At 33.5% G+C, this 20,684-nt stretch overlaps 1 long non-coding RNA gene across 2 annotated transcripts; it reads left to right on the top strand.

Annotated features, from left to right (window-relative positions):
- The first annotated feature begins 5,935 nt into the window (after positions 1-5,935).
- Positions 5,936-8,545, top strand: LOC145053391 (uncharacterized). 2 transcript variants are annotated; one of them, XR_013684466.1, is made up of 4 exons: positions 5,936-6,307; positions 6,399-6,736; positions 7,186-7,312; positions 8,206-8,544. It is a non-coding gene; the product is annotated as an uncharacterized LOC145053391 (long non-coding RNA). The 2 variants fall into 2 exon arrangements; XR_013684465.1 differs by having other exon boundaries at positions 7,186-8,545.
- Positions 8,546-20,684: the final 12,139 nt, after the last annotated feature.

Here is a 20,684-nt window from a genome sequence, read left to right as displayed (position 1 = left end):
CCAACTCTCACATGAACACTATAAAACTGATCTATTTTGTAACTACAAAACAAACTGAAACCCTAATAGGAAACCCTAATCTGTAGAGAATATACAAGAGATAACAACTCAATAATACTTGCGTCTAAGAGAAATGAGCTCAGATTCCACATTAAATAGTCAGGGCAACATTACCTGAATCGACAGATCAGGGACTTTTTAAAACTGAATTAAAATTTTGGTTGGGCTAAAGTGAAATAACCCTTCTTTTTATACCGGTAATCTTAATCCTTCACTACGTATTGAGAGCCATATTATGGAGCATCATAAGCAACTGTTTCAATACCAATTCTTATATGGCGAGAAGTCAGGTTCTACCAGTTACTTGTTAAATCACTCTCCATCGACATAATTTTCACACTCGATCAGGTAAATTATTTTTGATATTATACATGGTTTTTTATACGTTATTTGAGATGGATATTAATGTGAGATCACATATCGGTTTTCTCGTATTGACTCAGTCACTAGTGGGACCCAGAACCATAATTAGGATTTCTTCCATTCGAAATCCTAATTATTTCTGCAAATTGTTCAATTATATATTTAAGAGCAGTTGTGTCATACTTATAACCTTTGGAATTGGTCTTTTAGTTTTATATTATGCTCATTTGTTAGATTTTATGTTTCCATTATATGAGCTTAGGTTTTTTTTTCTTTATATATTTTCTTGCATTTTGGGTTCTCATAGTTAAGATTTGACATGTACTTGTGTACAAATTCATATACGATCACCAGTTCGATCCAGAAATAGGTTTCTTAGCTTAGTATTTTGTCCTGATTGGGTCATGAATCCTGCGATGATATGAAACTAATTATGATTATACTAATAAAGTGGTTTTAATTAGTTTGTTGGATTGTCTAAATATGGTAGTTAAGTTTCATATATATATATATATATATATATATATATATATATATATATATATATATATATATATATATATATATATATATAGTTTACCCGCGCCAAGCGACGGGTGTGAATAGTTTTTTCCGAAATTAATTTCTAGAGACGATTAGTTTGTTTGCCCAAATAGTTAACTACATCTAAACAATTATCAATAACAGTCATGATAACATAAGCAATGAGGGGGTAAAACACTAACACCCAGCATGTTCAAGAATTCCACATGATAGAATTCCACATGGGTCAAGATTTCGTAGCAGTTTTATCGGCCATCCAACTTTCAGTCGTAAGCAATGATGGGGTAAAGCACTAACACTCAACATGTTCAAGAATTCCACATGATAGAAGTTATTTATATCGTTTACGACTTCTTCAAAACTATAGTAAATTATCTCTTCTCCGTGGAATCGGCCGATCAAAAAATCATTAATCTCATTGATGTGTAGAGATTTTTTAATTCTTCATGAATATCGGAGAATGTCAACTTTTTCTTCTGCGGTCATACAAAAAAAGATGGAGAATTAAAATTGAAATCGTTTTGCTTCATAATGAACACATTCATTTTGGACTTCTAATACATTATGCTCCATAAGGATACCATCTAAACAAAAGTATATGGATCCTCTTGGAGCATGTCATCTCCTATAATTTTTCCTCTGTTTTGTTCCTTCCGTCGTTCATAATAATTTTTATTATGAATTTTCCTTATTTGTTCAATCTTACAACATCATTAGCAGTTCCTTCGTTGATATTCATTTGATTTGCAACATTCGGCATAATTGCCGTATATCGGCTACTTCATTCACCATTAGCTATTCTTCTTCATTTGTCTTCCTTTTTCCTTGGATAATATTGTTTATTTGTAGTTTTTTCAATTTTCTGCTACGTATATGATTTGACGAAATATGCAAAAATTAGTTTTTAGAATCATGCGCTTATGAAATGTCCTAAGTTTTAAGAAACATAACCTACATAACAATAAAAAAAGTTAATGTATATATATTAAAGAGTCATACCACATTGTACCGCTTCCTTTCATGTTTCATCTTGTGTCCTCATTGAACCTATTAATCATACTAAATTGTTCTAGTTAGATAGTTGAGTGACTTTTATGCTTACAAAGAACCAAACTAAAATAAAACTTCATCTTATACTTTAATCCATTTATCATCATTGGTTATCATATCGATCTATTTTATAACAAAAGTTGATGGTTTTAATTTTGTTATCATTATAAATGTAGGCGCAAACATGTACTTATTGGATTAATATATAGTTCTTAATGTTGACGTTATTTAGACTTTTGGACTTAAAATTAATCGATTAACTTTTCATCACCCAAACTGGTAGAGTGATCATGTATGGTTTTGGTTTATTATATTGTTCATTCATTAGTTTTGGTTGGATACTAAAAATAAATTACTTAGGACCTTTGTTATTCTTTTTATTTAAAAAAAAAAACAAAAAAAAATCACAAGGATGACATTAATTAATAAATCAAGTCGAGTACAACATACTTAAAAACTTAATACATATATAAAACATCCATCCAAAAAAAGTCTCAGTGAATCAAGTCAAGCACAACATATTTAAATACTTATACATATATGAAACATCCACTACAAAAAGTCTCACATTAATAACTCGATCGACTACACCCTATGACTTTAATATAAAAACTTGTCAATAAATATAACATTCACCACCAAATGTCTCAAAATATTAAAAATGTTACGATGCATAATCCTAATGTTATCCGTTTTTGGCATTTCCGGTTCGAACTCAATGTTTGTTAATTCAATTGAAATCGTCACTGAAAATAAAATAATATCATTATTATATTGCATCCTATATATATATATATATATATATATATATATATATATATATATATATATATATATATATATATATATATATATATATATATATATATATATATATATATATATATATATATATATATATAGTCTGTGATAGCCTACTTTAAAGCATTGACATAAAAAGTACAAAATATGAATAAAATCATAACCCAAATAAGATACTGCAAAAGAAATTACAGATTTTGTAAGTTACCTGCTATGATATGGGTGTTAAGATATGGGAGTTTTTGAGTATGTGTGTTGAAGAGAAATAAAGAAGTGGAGGGGTGATAGGGGCAATGAAGAGAATAGTATGGAAGGAACGATAAAGGAACAATGAAGAGGACTCGATGGAGGGGTGGTTTCATATATTAGTTATTTTTTATAGCCTTTTGACTTCTTTTAGAGTTTTCAGTATCCATGTTTCCATCTTCAGCTTCCAAAACATGCTATTTCATAAATTGTCATCTGTGTTGACTTTCTTTTTTTTTTAATTTTTAGGGGGTGTTTGGGGTATCTTTTCAGGCAAAAAAACTTTTGGGAAAAGTTACAAAAAACTAGGTTTCCCTGATTTTTCCAAAAAGTCATTTTTCCTTCTTAAAAAAATCCAAAAGAAGCTTTTAAAGAGCTTTCCCTAAACATCTTTTATTTGTTATCTTTTCCCAAAAGTTCTTTTGCCCTCTCAAAAGATATCTCAAACACCCCCTTAGTCTCAAGATTTCCATCTTGTGCTTCCGGGGTTCCATCTATTGCAATGTTGTAAAAAAGAGAAATGAAAATAAGATTTCACCAGTTTTAGTTTTTGTCGTCGGGAATAACATCACAATTTCTCTTTTTTCTTCATAAAGCTTGTTATCACATTTAACCTTCTTTCGAACAGTATCCTACTATTTTTCTTAGGGTTTGACCTCAAGGAACCATCACACAGGTTACTACCAACTATGTTGGTGCATGAAGACAAATAAAAAAACAAAAAATTGACATGGTCAAAGATTCTTTTCCTTGCATTTAGCCTACTAAAATTACCAGATGAATTGAAATTTAATATAGAAAGTGATTAAATTAATTTGGTACAAAGCAACACTACAAGAAAAAGTCGAAATAACTACGGAAATTTGCTACGAAAGTAAAATCCGTAGTTATTCTGCTACAGATTATGCTACGGAATGGCTTGTCGTAGCTATTTTGCTATGGAGGTTGCTACAGAATTACATTCCATAGGTGATATTTGAATAACTACGGAATTTTACTATAGAATTAAAAACCGTAGCTATTCTACTATGGAATATACTACGAACTAGTTAGACGTAGGTATATTTGCTATGGAATTAGCTACAAAATTGCATTCTATAGCTAATATTTGAATAACTACAGAATTTTGCTACACAATCGGAGTCCGTAGTTATCATGCTACGAAATTTGCTACAGAATTATAAGGCGTAGGTATTTTGCTACAACTGTTACTACAACTTAAATTTTGTAGTTACTTTGCTACAGAAATTGTTACGGAATCAAAATCTGTAGCTATTTTGCTACAAAATTTGCTACCACATCTAAGTCTGTAGCTAGCTTGCTACATCATTTGTTACGGAGTCAAGATCTGTAGCTATGTCGGTATAGAATTTGCTACAAGTTCATAGGTCGAAGCTATTATACTATAATATAAAAACCATAAGTAGTATACAATAGAAGTTTCCGGTATGCAATTTTAAGTGTTTGGAGGTTTCTCAAGTAAAGTTTAAACTCTTAAAACTAAAATTTTGAATTGCAATTACTAATTACATAATTAAAAAATTATTTTTATATTTTATACATTAAATAAAATATTAAATAACCAATATAAAGTAAAATACATTTTAGACCTTAGACCGTTTAATGGTTTTCAGTATTCAGTATTCAGTATTTACGACTCATAATCCTCACGAGTTCACGACTCACACCAAGGAAACCGATTCAAGGAAACTAAAACACCCATAAACCGAAACCGATTCCCACCTCTAATATTTAAGATTGAATCCGTTCTTAAACTGTGAATCCAGACTTTAGTAGCAACCATGTTGCATTTGAGGTAAGAAAGAACCGCCAAAATCTTAGAAATAGTTTGGTAGGGGCTGGTCACATCCCGTTTGTTTGATCGATTGTGGTGCTTTCTGATGCGCATTGGACCTCGACTGAACCTCTTAATAGAAAATAGGGTTGTGCATGAGTCGATTTTGGTCCCAAACCCAACGCAACCACTATGTGATGTAGAAGATTGAAGCCATTCTTTAACTATGAGTTCCAGATTATAGTAGCAACCACGTTGCATTTGAGGTCAACAAGAACCGCCAAAACCTTATAAGAAAACAGTTGTTGTTGTTAGTGGTGGTGGTAGTGGGTGGATGGTGGGGGGGGGGGGGGGTCCCATCCTGTTAGTTCGATTGTGGTCCTTATCTATACGTATTGGCCCCCGAATGAACCTCATAAGCCGTACATCATTAACCTTAAGCCTTAAGCCCTAAACCATAAGTTAAGAGTCATAAGCCCTAATCCCTAAGCCTTAAGACATAGCTAAGCCTTATGTCGTAAGCCCTAACCCATGAGCCCTAATCCTTAACCCCAAGTCATAAACCTTAAGCACTACACCATAAGCCATATGCCTTAAGCCTTAAGCCATAAGCCAGTACTGTCACTACCCCACCCCACACCAACTCACCCATCCAACTAACTCTACCCTGCACCCACTCTCATCCCACCCACCGGCATCCACACCCATACTCCCACTCTCACCCCATATACTTTGAGTTTATTCCAAGTTTAACTTAATATATTTTCAGTTTATTTAACTAGTTATTGTTATGGTTAAATGTGATAATTGTTTCCGATATATTTAAACTTTCACCACAAAGTGATAATCATATGTTATTACAAGAAGTATCATATTTATTTTTGTGATAATGATATTATTTTTATATAATTTTAAAAAGATTTTTTTTATAAGTTATTTGATAAATATGATTAATAAAATATAATATAATATAATTTTTTTAATTTTTTTTATATTATTTTAAATATAAATATAGTTTAAACTATTTTTTATAACTATTTTAGAAGAGGGACTCTTGATTACCATCCTTAAAAACGGTTTCCCTATCTCGCACGATTAAAAAAAAAAAGCCTAACACCACTAAACCTAAAATGGCGGTCCTTCATAATCACAATCGATCGACTCTACTTACCTGCTTCCTTCTTTCTCAATCTCAATCGATCGATTTCTTCAACCATCAAGCCTCTCACTACGACCGATTGATTCCTTCCACCATCAAGCCTCTAAATACGACCGCTCACAACCAGCAACATCGTATACATCTAGACCTCCGCCTCAAGTATCTTCGATCGGCGTGCACACCTTCCACACCCTCCATCCGCCCTCCAGTCCGGTCACCGTCGGTGTCAGCCCTAATTTTAGAGATTCATGTGGCCGGACCGCCCTCAATTGGGCTTCATTTTATGGCAGGTTTTGACTTTTGATCCATTTTTAAGTCAATGATCAAAACGAGCATCATTTTATTGAATGTTTGTGATATGAGAAAGTGTGTTTTTTGCAGAGAGGAACACAGTGGTGGCACTGATGAAATTTGGTGCGTATGCAGGGGTGGTTGATGACCCAACACCTATGAATCCAGGTAGACAAATGGCTGCTGAGAGCTCCAGAATCAAAAGCATTAGACTAAGCGAAAAGGGCTGGAAAAATACCTACGCCAAGCAACTTGGAACACCGCCCCCTAGTGCACATTAGGGGGCTCGCCACCGGAGACTCGTTATCGTGCTGGCGAGAAGAGAAAGAAGGTGAGAAACTAATGTTATTGGTCCGTCAAATCTATTCATCATTTTCACTCCAAGGGTAGAATGGTGGATCAGAGACCAAAGAACGAAGCTCTTGAAGGTAACCTGACCACAACAATGGCCTGTTGCTATGATTGTCTGTGTGAATGCTGCACTTTCCATTGCACTTTCCATTTTTCTTTCATAACTAATATACAGGACCTCGCGTAACATTGATATGCACACACATGTTGTATAAATTCTAACCTTTCATAACTATATCTTCATTTTATTGAACTTGTAAAAGAATATATATTTTTTATGATATTGTTAAAACTATGAAGTCAACCTTTTCCTATCATAATCTGTGATTTGCAATGAATGAACATACAATTTATTTTTATTTGCTTTGTATTTGACAAGTTAGTAGTTATATCCTTATATTAATCATTCTCCGTGGACATTCATTTGGTGGAGGAGTAAGTTTGGATTGTCCTACAACTTGATGGACTTTTTTGCTTGGCCTTTCTTTCTTCAAAGATTAAAACTCACTTTTCTTTTTCTTTCCAGGTTGCTGTTTTATCTACCCTTGCTCTCTTGAGGGTGATTGTAGCTGCTTCTTCATCAACAGAGCATGAAAAGTTCATGTGAAGTGTATCACATTTTCTCAGACTGTTGGCAATGCTTCTTTGAGAGAGTATGTCTTATTGTCTTAATGTCTTATGGTTTCATAAAAAGTAGCATATGAAAGACATAAAAAGAAAACATAGTTGATGGCAATAAAAAAAAATGATAATTTTTGGTTGATTGTAAACATCATTAATAGATGTTTGTTACGGATTGTATATTAAATTATATTGGGTTTAAAAAAAATACAATTTAATTATTTTTGAAAAAAAAATCAAAGAAAAAACTATAGTACTAGGAGTGTTACCACTAAAATTTGTCAATTCGTTATATTCCTCTAATTTCAATTAATTAACAAAGTAGGATGTTATTTGACATATGTATTTGTCAGTTGAGCAAAGGAACGTGTAGTTTAATCTTTGAAATTTGTCAATTTTTTACATTCCTCTAATTTCAATTAATTAACAAAGTAGGATGCTATTTTAACATATGTATTTGTCACTTGAGCAAAGGAACGTGTAGTTTAATCTTTAAAATTTTTCAATTTATTACATTCCTCTAATTTCAAGAAATTACCAAAGCATATCATGTAAGTTTCCATGTTTTGACAAAGTAGGATGCTATTATGTCATTTTTGTTACTTTCAGAAAGGAACATGTAGGTTAAACTTTCGAAAATTTCATTTTATTACGTTCCTCTAATTTCAAGAACTAAACAAAGTATAACATGTAAGGTCGCATGTTTTGACAAATTATATAATTGATAAAGTAGGTTACATGCATGCAAGAAACAACAATGTACTTTCATTTATTTAAAAATACAATGCAATAATAGAAAACGAATTAAAAGGACCATTCTATGTTTAATTTTCAAATTGATGGGTAGTATATGATGTCAAATTGCTTACAATTTTTTTTGTATATATCCCATGATTTTGCATGCTCTTCCCTCTTTATATTGTAGTACATTTTTTTTCTTACGTTGGGGGTGGCAAAGATGGATACACAGATGCTGATATTGATGAAATTCGCAAAGAATGGTCTTCTTTTGTGGCAACCTGTATTTTTCAGTGATATTTTGTACCAACAAACAATATTTTGGTAACTTAGAAATTTTTATTAGCATTTCACATAGGATTTCTACAATATTTTTGATAAATTGTTATTGCATTTACATAATGCTGATTTTGCTATAAGTTTGCTTTGGATATAAAAATTAAGTCATTTTTGTATGTATTTGAACTAATCGTGTCACCATTTTTGGCTATTGATATTTTTATGGAGTTACTACAGGTGTTTTTATGTAGTATTGTGTAGCTGGATTTCTATGGAATCTATTATGTCACAGTTTTTCTACAACGAAAGTAGTCTGTGATAAATTTTACTAAGAAATATTTGCAACAGAAGTGTATTGTAGTAAATTTGCTACGGAAATAAACCGTAGTAAAGTTACTATGAAAAATTTGATGCGGAATTTTGTTGTCGTATATTCACTACGGAATATTTGCTACGCTATAATCGGTAGTAGATTTACTATGGAAATCAACTACGGGGTTAGTTTGTAGTTAACTTGCAACGGATGAACTACAGATTGGGTCGTAGTTAATTTGCTACACACTTGTTATGGAAAAAATTATAGTTAATTTGCTACGACATTGCTACAGGTATAGTTCATAGCTATTTTGCTACAGAATAAGTTTGTTGCAAATTCCGTTGCGAAGGTCCTACGGATTCCGTAACAAACCTTTACTAACGAAGAATTTTGCTATAGAATGGTTCCGTAGCAAATTCCGTCTCTAATCATGTTTAACTACGGAATATCATGTTTTAACTATGGAATTTTTCCGTAGTTATTTAGGTTTTTTCTTGTAGTGCAAGAACAAAACCCAAAGATCCCAAAAGCTTACGTGTAAGTTGCTTATGAGATGAAGGCCCTGCATCAAACAAAACAGAGAGTAATAAGACCCTGCATCAAACAGCATCAAACAAAACAGAGAGTAAGACCATTTTTTTTCTGAGTTGTATTAGAATTAAATCTGAGCTTTTGAGATAATTTTGTATAATAGGCATAGTGACACTAAAATCACGTAAGAAAAAGAAGCAAAAGAAATGTTCTTTGGCTGTTAAACTACCTGGTTTACTGGAAAGCAGATAAGATTCTGTTAAGACTGACATGAAAGTGTTTTATAAAGGCTAAAACCAAATACTTGTCTGAAACAATTAAGGCAGATTGAAAATTAAAAAAATAATAATAATAATAATAATAAAATAAAAAATAAAAAAAATAAAAATAAATAAAAAAACTAAATGAAACCTACCTGGGATTCAAAAAAAACACGAAAGTGTGTTTTAATATGTGATATAATCGACAGATGAAAAATGTCTCTTTTTAAAAAATAAAAAACCAACGATGCTTAAGCTACAGGCGGATGAAGAAATACTTACAGAAAATCGACATATAAAGAATTGTTGAGAAAAATCCTGAAGGAAACCAAAATCATCTCAGGGTCATCTGCTAGCCCATATCTGTTTCAAGATCTAGTAGTGTTGTGCGTAGAGATATAGAGAGAAGGCGAGGTGTAATGGTGCATGTGTGTGTCTTTAATCGCAACAGAGAGAGAGAGAGAGAGAGAGAGAGAGAGAGTTTTAAGAAAGAGTGAAACATAGATGGAACGTAAGTGGATGATAGCAACAATGGATAATGTTGTCGAGGCCTAAAATAAAGTTGTCGAGGTGGTCGAGTGGTGGAGCTATGCTAGTGTATGCGGGCTTCTGGTGGTTTAATGGTGAGGGAGACGGTGGATGTTGGTGGTGCAGTGGATGAGCGACGAAGGAGAGATGATGGTGGAGTGGGTGGCGGCTGACATTCTTGTTTAAGAGAAGATGGAAGCGTACTTTTATTTTGAATTTTGAAAACAAAGAGGTTGGCGGAGAGGAGAAATATCGATGGATCTTAGATGCTTATGTGGCGATCTGTGTGCTCAGATGGCTATCCATGTGCTTAATGTCTCAAATTCAATGGTCAAGTTTCATTCAAATAAAAATCAAGGGTCAGTATCAAGTCTTCTTGTTTGTAAGACATTAACCAAGACATATTTTCACCGTACAGAGTTGTATATCATGCAATATAACTTGTATTTAAGAATTTTTGCTTAAAAAGCATATATGTTGTCCTTAACAATTTGTATTTAAGAGTTTTTGGATAAATGCTTTAGAAGTAGTAAAGATAAATATATATATATATATATATATATATATATATATATATATATATATATATATATATATATATATATATATATATATATAGGAGTAGGATCAAATGACAACACCAAAAAGGTTGAGAACGCAAGAACAAAATATATTCATTTGTTATTCCATGTATTCATTTTTAGAGAAATAATAAATTTTTACGCTTTTAATTTCAATTGAAGAGAAAAAGCATATTCATGTTGATTGTGCGTAAAAAATTATCATTTCTCCACAAATGAATACATGGAATCACAAATAAATATATTTGTTCTCGTGTTCTCAACCTTTTAGGTGTTTTCATTTGATCATTTCCATATATATATATATATATATATATATATATATATATATATATATATATATATATATATATATATATATATATATATATACTTAGAGAATATGTGGTTGTTATGTACCTAAGCTTATATATTGAACCTTCTAAACAATGTAGTTTTGATCCATATATATCCAAACTAATCGTGATATCTTTTTTACAATTCTTCCTTAATCATGTGACTTACTAAATCGATCGAATTTATGTTCTTTTTATTAGTTGTGTCTAATAACTTAAAGCATTAAAACTCATTCTCATTTAATCAATCATACTAAATTTTAAATGAAAACTAATAAAATAAAAGATAAAAGAAGAATATGCAATAAGTTAATCAAAATTTTCACAAATCATTCGATATACTTTTTTGATCGAAGGAAAAAAATCGTTTGAGTTATATTCGATAAAAAATATTCGTTTTTACTTTCCCTATAAACTTCAATGATTGTTTTTTCAATAAAATGATATATAATTGAGCTTTTTCATTCCATAATTTAACTTAATTCAATGATATTTTATTAAAAAACCATTAAGAGAAAATGAATTTGGATTTGTTTTGTTTAAAACTACATAGTTTAAAAAGTTCTATACATAAGCTTACGTATATAACAGCTATATATATTCATTTTTCCTTATATATATATATATATATATATATATATATATATATATATATATATATATATTCTCTTCTAATAAATGACTCTTTAAACTACCACATGTCACCTTAACATTAACTTTGACACGTTAGCAGGTTCGCAACCTGTAGGTGTTTGTGAACAATGTGTTCACCGGTATACTCCGTTCCCCTCGTGGTTACCTTACGAACATATATTGTTGAGGAACCCCCTTAGCAGTAGTGTCCATCCCGATGAAATCCTTAGGCTAGGTCCCTTGGATTAGATGTTTTAGGGATAGAAAGTGAGGATAACGGGAATGGGTAATCAGGTTGATTGATATGATGAAACTAATAAACTTAATTATTTTAGGTTGAAAACCTATGTGCTCACCAGGCTCCCAAGTCTGACCCACTCAGTTTCTTGCATTACAAGTAGTGACACAAGTGCATAGATGTGATGATCGGATGAGAGCTTGTGGATTATAGGCCAATGGATATAAATAAATGTTGTAAGGCCTATGTTGTTTCAGTTTATGCTTTTGATCTGTATTGACAATGATATCCCGAGTTTATAATGTAATGAAATATATTTCTTCAGAAACACTTTGATAAAATCTTTATCATATTTTTTGGAACAAATTCTGCAACGCTTTCTTTAAAAAGTTACTCTAATTTTCAAATAAAGCATAAATAAATCGGTTTTTTTTTACCGTAAAGTTGGGGATGTCACACTACTGATCTGTAATGAAACCTGAATACCCATTCTTGTGCAACCCGTAGACCAAATGATTCTCCCCCACTTGGATTCGAATGCATTCTTCGAATCCACCAAAAATTAATGGATTCCCAAGCCATCCGACAACCTTACAATATAAACTCGTCAACAACCAGGGTTTCGAAGAAGTGGCATTCCATTACTAGCCAACCCTTAGCGATCATACAAATTCCAAAACCATATGAACATTTCCTGAAATCTCAACGAGCTCATTAATCTCAAGTACTTCCCTTAATACAACTCCAATTCCTTAAGCCACTTTAGCTGGTGCCACATAACTCTAACCTTTGATCGAAACGAACGCACCGCCAATCCAACTACCCACTTATCGAAAAATCAATGCACTATATATATTTCTATCAATGTCCACTTAAATCCTCTTGACAATCAAACCATATGAAAAAACCCGTGTAATTAATTCGTCACTCACACTCCGGAGTGGTGGTTCACTTCGACTCTTGCCCTACCAATAGTAGTAATCAATTCAAAGCCTGTCAATAATCAACTTACATCCCTCCTAAGCAATATAAGCGCTCCTGAATTCTGAATTTGTTGTCCCAGATGGGGAGAACCATTTTCCACTAGATATATTTCCTTAAATCCCCTAATGTGAGTACCACACTTGCATCCAGAAGACATGAATTTGACAGATACCCATCTGTCACTTGCGTTCAGAACAATCCTTTATACCTATCAATAACGACAAATTTTCACCAACTCAAGTTTTAATATTCCCATAAACTTGACAACTACTAATCTTACACCCACAAGCAAACTCATTCCTCATCACCTTGAAACCATGAAGAACATTTACATATCCTGCAATTAAACCCGTCATGCCCACCTTGCAGATTCCTTGCATTCTCACTGATACCAATAATAATCAGATCCATTATTGATCTTTTCTCACTTCAAGTTTGTTCCAATGATGGTTGATGCCTCCCACATCCAAATCTAAAACCGACTTTCCCATTTAACCCATAAACTCGACTCTTGGTATGCAAAATGACATATGAAGATTCTCAAGATGAAACGTGTAGACCATCATGAGGAAAACTCAAATTTCTAGGTGGAGACATAGATAAACCATGTATAACATCTCACACACAATCATACAATGATAGGAACTCATAATAAGAGCATGAAGGAAGTAAATACAACACTTAGCTGTGATGTCAGCCGATGGATCTCGGATCCCCTCGGCCTGGGACGACAATGCTCGGCTCCTCACCACAAGAACCTCCACTCTGACCTCACGACCATTAGTAATCCCCGGAGTGGCTGGAGCAGGTTTCCTCACTGCTCCTCTCATCAACTCCGGACAATCGGCCTTATTGTGGCCCACTTGGTTGAAGTGAAAATATATCAAAACCGGTTCTCGAGGGCGATCCCTACTTAAATTACTTGTCTGTTTGCAACTGAAACATCCCATCCTTATCTCCCGACAACCTTCCACATGGTTCCTCCTACACTTGGGACAACGGCCCCAATCATGTTGGCCTCCTAAATGCGAATCTTAAGTTCTAAGCCTCTTCGCTTGGCCCACTACGGTCTGAATCTGCTCTTCCTTCCTCTTCCCGAGGTGCTTTAAATCAATCTCCCGATCACGGATACCAAAAATCACATCATTCAGGGTCTTGCACCCTAACATGCTCACTAACTCCCTTGTCAACGGCTGCACTACAATAGCTGGCACAACCTCTGCCCTATCCCGAGTCACAAACTCTTCCCAAGACATAGTCTACAACTCATTAAGCGTAATAGATTGTGCAATAAATTCCTAAAAACTCCTTGTCGCATGATGCAATAGATCCATGGCAAACCGAACCCTATCACCTATAGGATAGGGACTAGTACGGAAGACACCTTCCATGTCCTTAATCCAACGTGAACTCAAAACCCTGGCAGTCCTCCCACCAATTGGCTCATAGCCCGATCTTGAACCAAAACATGAACCTTATCCATGCGTGTTCATCACCATTCTGAGAAGCAATCATACACATGATCAAAGGATACCCAAATAATCCTCATCCTACTGGCTTCCAAGATTCTTCGTGACTCTCCTCAAGTCGAGTATGGATCCTGTGTTTTCAGTAGTACGAGCCTTACATTTCTCAAGAATCATCCCGGATCCTCCAAGTCACCTTCTCAGACCGATACTCCAAATACCTGCTAAGCAATGCAACCAACCCACTACAACACTTCCTAGGTTTTTGACCTCACCCTGCTATCAACTACTTAAGAACTCCCAATAAAGTCAATTAACTACTTCCTGAATACAACCACATGCAACAAGACTTAGATAATCTTTCAAGTAAGAGACTCATCCCTATAACGGCAGGACTAAGACAAGGGCTGCACAATAGGTCAAATCTATCACTCTGAGATTATTTAACCTTTGCAACGTGCGACTTAACATATTCACTTAATAGTTAACTCACATCACTAAGAGTTCCACAAAGCACAAAGCAAGCAACATTCGAGCAATAACACTCCAAACCACTAGCCAAACAGATGATATTTCAAGCTTATTTACTACCAATAAAGATTTCGAATCTAAGACATCATTCAATTCCTCTTAGGCTACAAGGCATCACATATCATGCCAATCCATACAATCATCTGAAATACATACTAGCATGCAACCCAAAAGCTTAATCAATTAGACATATAAAGGCATCTTTCCTAGCATAAAATCATGAGCAGATCCCTAGCCTTAATCTAGCATGCAATTCTCATAACATATAACATACCAAACATGTATGGGTATTCTGGGAATCACTTACTTGAGCTCGGATGATTGCACGCACCACACCTCTTTATTTTATCAGAAAATCCTTTTAATAAAAACATTTATTTTATGAAAAGTTAACCAAATCCTCAGTTTGAGTTCAGACACACCCGATAGTATGCCCGAATCCCTCAAACCAAGGCTCTGATACAAACTTGTAACATCCCAAAATTATAAGTTAAAATTTTCATTTTTAGTTCAACCGTAAACACCATTTAATCATTTCAATCATTCAAAAGTATATCAGAGTAAAATAGTTATCAGAGTAGAATTCTTAAAATCATTAGGGAACACATAGGTGGATGCGTTGCGATCAAGTCGGGCCCTTCCCTCGCGAACCGGGAGTACCTAGAAAACATTTTAAACATAAATTTCTTCTACATACTTATGTTCTCTTTCTCTAATTCCATATTCTTCTAGGGAATGATCATATTATCCTTGATCAAATCCATATTCTTCCTATTCAACTCATTAACGTTAATCTTATACCAGGGAGACCCAAATCCTCATCCACCCATACAAAAAATTTACAATCTTTTGAAGAATCCTACAAAAAAATGAAGTATTTGAGTAAACATTAGAGAAAAGGCATCAATCTTAAAATAATTTCGTATACCAAAGAATTAGGGAACCGAATGATCGATCGCCCATTTCAAATGCATAACAAAACTCAAAAGAAAAAGAAGAGGAACACAAGTTTTGAAGCAGAAGAATAATGTGACATGCCCTTTTAACCTAGTTTTGCCATGTCAGCTATTAAAACCAACATCATTTATTAAATGACCAGTTGATTAAGAGTGACCAGTTACAAACAATAAAACAATACAAAATAATGGTTAAATTATACAAAAAAAATATAAAGGTTTATTTAAGCATTGACCTATAATACATATGGTTTTTTTGGGTTTTTCTCAATATTTTCAACATAAGTTACTAGAATAACCCTTGTTGAACCTAGTACTTATGAGCCTAGCTGGATGTTGATTGGTGTATAGAATAACCACTTGAGCATGTACACAAGGTAACCTAAAAGATCCTAAAGTCTACAAGTATATAAGTGGCCCCTCAAGTAACTTCATCGCTTTGAAACTAGATAAAAGGTAGTTTGATAGTTTCTAACTGGGTTAGACCTAGGTTAGAAGCTGACCGGATTAGAAGTTCTGACCGATTCCACATTTGATTTAGTTTATGTTGTTTGATTATTTTTCTGACTGATTATGTTGAATGACAAAAAATGACTTGTGTTGGTTAAAATAATTATAAAAATAAAAACTCTTACATAAAATATAAATTAAACATACATCATTTAAAATTAAACATCTAAATTGCCATTCGATAAAAAGAGAACACAAGGAACTGATGGATCAAATCGAAGTTATAGACATAAAAAATATACTCTATATTTGTCAATGAAAAAATTAATTGAGATTGAAATTTTATCCAGCAAAAAATGAATGTATAAACTATGAAATTATAATCAAATTTCAATATTATAAAAATGGATTTTCTAAATACACTATGAATTATAATGAAAATCTCAAATCATAAGACCCTTGAAGTACCTTGTTCCCTACTAACTTGCCTTCACAAAACTGGTGTCATCGTCATTTTTATCATTCATTCCGAGATCAAAATCTCTATAGTTCACATAAACTTGTGTTGGAAACATCATCTTTTTCATGGTTCATATAGGTGCTCAAATACTACATCTCGAAAATAACATATCTATGAGAAAATAGAATCGATGATTCTGAAATCCTGCCCATCATTAAGCAACAATTAAGCAACAACAAAACAACAATTCAAAGAGCACAACAACAGCAACCAAAAAAATCAGAGGAAAAATTCACATCAAATGGAAATCACAGCAACAGATCGCAATATCACAACAAAAATTCAAAGTTAATCGATAATTTGTAAAAATCGGGACCATAAAAGTTTGAAACGCACCTAGTCGGAAGAAGGTGGTCTCCTAGTTTTATGAATGTTAAACATTAGAAATGTATTAGACTATAAACAACCCATCCGATAATCCGCTAGTTTCTAGCTTTTTGTGAATGTCAGTGACATTTTATTTTGGCCGGTAATCCGCTAGATAGTTTCTAGCTTTTTGTGAATGTTAGTGACATTTTATTTTGGCCGGTAATCCGCTAGATAGTTCCTAGCTTTTTGTGAATGTTAATGACATTTTATTTTGACCGGTTGAATATGAATGTAATGGTTTTTTTTTCTGCATTTGTAATGTATTATTGGTTTTTATGTATTTTAGGTAGAAAAAACCTGGATATTTTTCAGTTTTTTTTTAATTATTTAAAGGAAATCATTTAGCTATGGATTTGCGACAGATATACTGTCACAAATAATTGGAAAAGTCGTAGGGAATTAGTAGGTAATACTTATCGTTGGAAATCTGTAGGTCATATATTTTTTTTTTAGGAAATTTGTAGGTAATATTTATTGTAGGTAATCCGTAGCTAAAATTCCGTAGGTAATCTGTAGATAAAAGTTCCGTAGGTAGCCTGTAGTAAAACAGCTTCCGTAGCTAATCCGTAGGTGGCTAGAGTTGTAGGCAATCCGTAGGAAAATTACCTACAGATGATTCTGTAGGTAGTTTGTAGTAAATTCCGTAGGCAATCCGTTACAACCATTTACCCACGAGCTATATTCCTACGGAGCGTTTTCCGTAGGTAATCCGTAGCCAAACCGTTTTACCTACAACTTACCTACGAAATTTGTTGTAGGTGATGGAGCAGTTTTCTAGTAGTGTTTAATACAGTAGTTTTTTTTTTTTATTTGTGTAGTTGGGTCATGAATCCTGGGATGATATGAAACTGATTATAATTCTTACTTATAATGTGGTTTTAATTGACTGCTTGGATTGTTTAAATATGGTAGTTAATTAGATTGTATATTTTGTAGACATTTTTGTGTGTTGTTTTCACTTTAGGATACTGTTCCTTCTTGAGTTAGTTAGTTTGTTTTTTTTTCTTGCAACGTTCACTAAAAATTGATTATTTGAGAAGGGCAGCATTTGTGTGTATGTGTATGCAACACTTGTATCTTATGTGGAATATTTAATTACCAAGTTCTCAAATGTTTATTCTACTATGGCAAGTGTAGGAATGGCTAATACAAGTAGTATGAGTAGAAACAAGAATTATGATGATGCATCTAGAAGTAAGACGATCAAGACTTGTGACAATAGTGATGCATGTGGCACCTTAGTCAGACCTTTACAATGATGAACTTTTCTTAGTTATGATGCAACTCGGAGATGTTGATTTTCTTTCATTCAGTAGAGTTTGCAAGTCATGGAGGTCACTCGCACTTGTTAATAGGAACAGGTTCTCAGCATCCAAACCACCCATGTTAATGTATTTCTCTACACATGATAATAAGGAAGCATGCTGCTTAGAGGACTTTGAAGGAAGAAAACTCAAAACCATAATTCCCCATTCTGAAGGCAGGTCTTATTTTGGATCAACTTGTGGTTACTTGATTTTTTATGGGAGGGAAACCAAGGACTTCTGGGTTGTAAATCCTATCACACGACATGAACTTCATTTCCCTCATGTCCCTTCCCATGTCTATAGTGGCGAATTTGAATTCCATGGTATCCTTGTGTTTTCATCTTCAATATCTAGATGGGTGTTTGTTATCTCAAGGATATTCACATGTGGAATATGGTCTTCTATAGCGGGTAAAGGAGAATTAAAGTTTTGAAAACAAGAATGCAAACACAAATAACCAAAATAACTCTTTGATTAATTGGAAAATCACTCAAAACCAATGTTTTTACCATCTGTTCTCATAATCATAAACTCGATTATGGATATGTATATATAGACTAACAAACCAACTTGTATTAGACTAGGAAACTTATGACCAACTTGCCATAAACTAAACTTTCCATAAATTAGATTGCTTGTTCTCCAAGTCCTCATCGACTTAGGATTCCAACAATCACCCCCGAATCTCTAAGTCCTTCTAGAGAATTCTTCAACCCCGATCAATATCCTATTATCTCTTTTCACCACCCCGACCTCTTTATCAAGCTTGTTTTGAGAGCAACTTTCCACCTAACAACAAGACTAGGTCACGACCACATTTACCGTCTTCCATCACCTGCAAAACGAACCGAATCAAATTCACCCGCTTTGACGTCTTCCCGTCCGTTTATTTCGTGCCTCCGGTTAGTCTCTCACAAGCCCGATTAAGAGAAACCAGGGTTGCTTGTAATGGATCTCGAATCACAAACAATCCAATTTATGGAAAGTTTAGTTTATGGCAAGTTGGTCATAAGTTTCCTAGTCTAATACAAGTTGGTTTGTTAGTCATATATACATATCCATAATAGAGTTTATGATTATGAGAACAGATGGTAAAAACATTGGTTTTGAGTGATTTTCCAATTAATCAAAGAGTTATTTTACTTTTTTGTTTTGCGTTCTCATTTTGTAAACTCTTTGATTAATTGGAAAATCACTCAAAACCAATGTTTTTACCATCTGTTCTCATAATCATAAACTCGATTATGGATATGTATATATAGACTAACAAACCAACTTGTATTAGACTAGGAAACTTATGAACAACTTGCCATAATTATTGATTGCTTGGTCTCCAAGGTCCTACGTGACTTAGGATTCCAACAATCACCCCCCCCCCCCCTTAAAACGAACCCGGTTCCCGCTGCGTCTGCCCCACAACGAAAGGCTACGGTATTCTTGAAACTGACTCTCAAACCGGCACCGTCTTCACCTCGCTCTGATACCAATTAAAGTTTTGAAAACAAGAATGCAAAAAAAATAACCAAAATAACTCTTTGATTAATTGGAAAATCACTCAAAACCAATGTTTTTACCATCTGTTCTCATAATCATAAACTCGATTATGGATATGTATATATAGACTAACAAACCAACTTGTATTAGACTAGGAAACTTATGAACAACTTGCCATAAACTAAACTTTCCATAAATTAGATTGTTTGGTCTCCAAGTCCTCATCGACTTAGGATTCCAACAAGAATGGAATCATGTGTCCTCCAATTTCCGCATCCTTGATATACATGCTTTCAAGGAGAAGATATATGCCATAGACTCCGATAGTCGGACAGGGGAAGCAACATATTTATGTGAAATGAGACTTAATCCAAACCCGAAACTTATGTTAGTCAAAACAAAGAATTTTCCAAAGCAAGACTTATTTCTCCCAAAGTTTGTCAGTTCCGATGAAAACCTTTATCTCATAGTATCCTTTCCAAATAATCGGTGCATGGTTTTTGAACATTATTTTGGCCAAATGAAATGGATGTCATATGAAGAGACCAGAGATGAATACACATTTTTTATTAGCTACTCGAAACCTGGTGCTGGTGCTGCTGTTAAACAAGAGTTGTGGGTTGACACTAAGTCACAGTCACGATATGTGAGATATGATATTACCGATAATAGTGAAAAAGGAAGGCTCTTTATTGCAAATCAGTGGTACTTCCCTCATCAATGCTTGAATGTTGATCGCGTACATGAATGATGACTTATTGGCTCTCTTATATTTTGTTTTATACTTTCTTATGTTGAGAACCATCTTCCGTTGATTTGGATTTAGCAATTTTTTGTCTGGTTGTTACTCACCTTTTGCTTCAAGTTGCGCAACTATCAATTATATAT

This window comes from Lactuca serriola, chromosome 5 (assembly GCF_051521515.1).
Source record: "Lactuca serriola cultivar US96UC23 chromosome 5, Lser_US96UC23_V15, whole genome shotgun sequence".
NCBI classification, from domain to species: domain Eukaryota; kingdom Viridiplantae; phylum Streptophyta; class Magnoliopsida; order Asterales; family Asteraceae; genus Lactuca; species Lactuca serriola.
The sequence above is the reverse complement of the archived record's forward strand: the minus strand, read 5'-3'. Positions and strand labels throughout refer to the sequence as shown.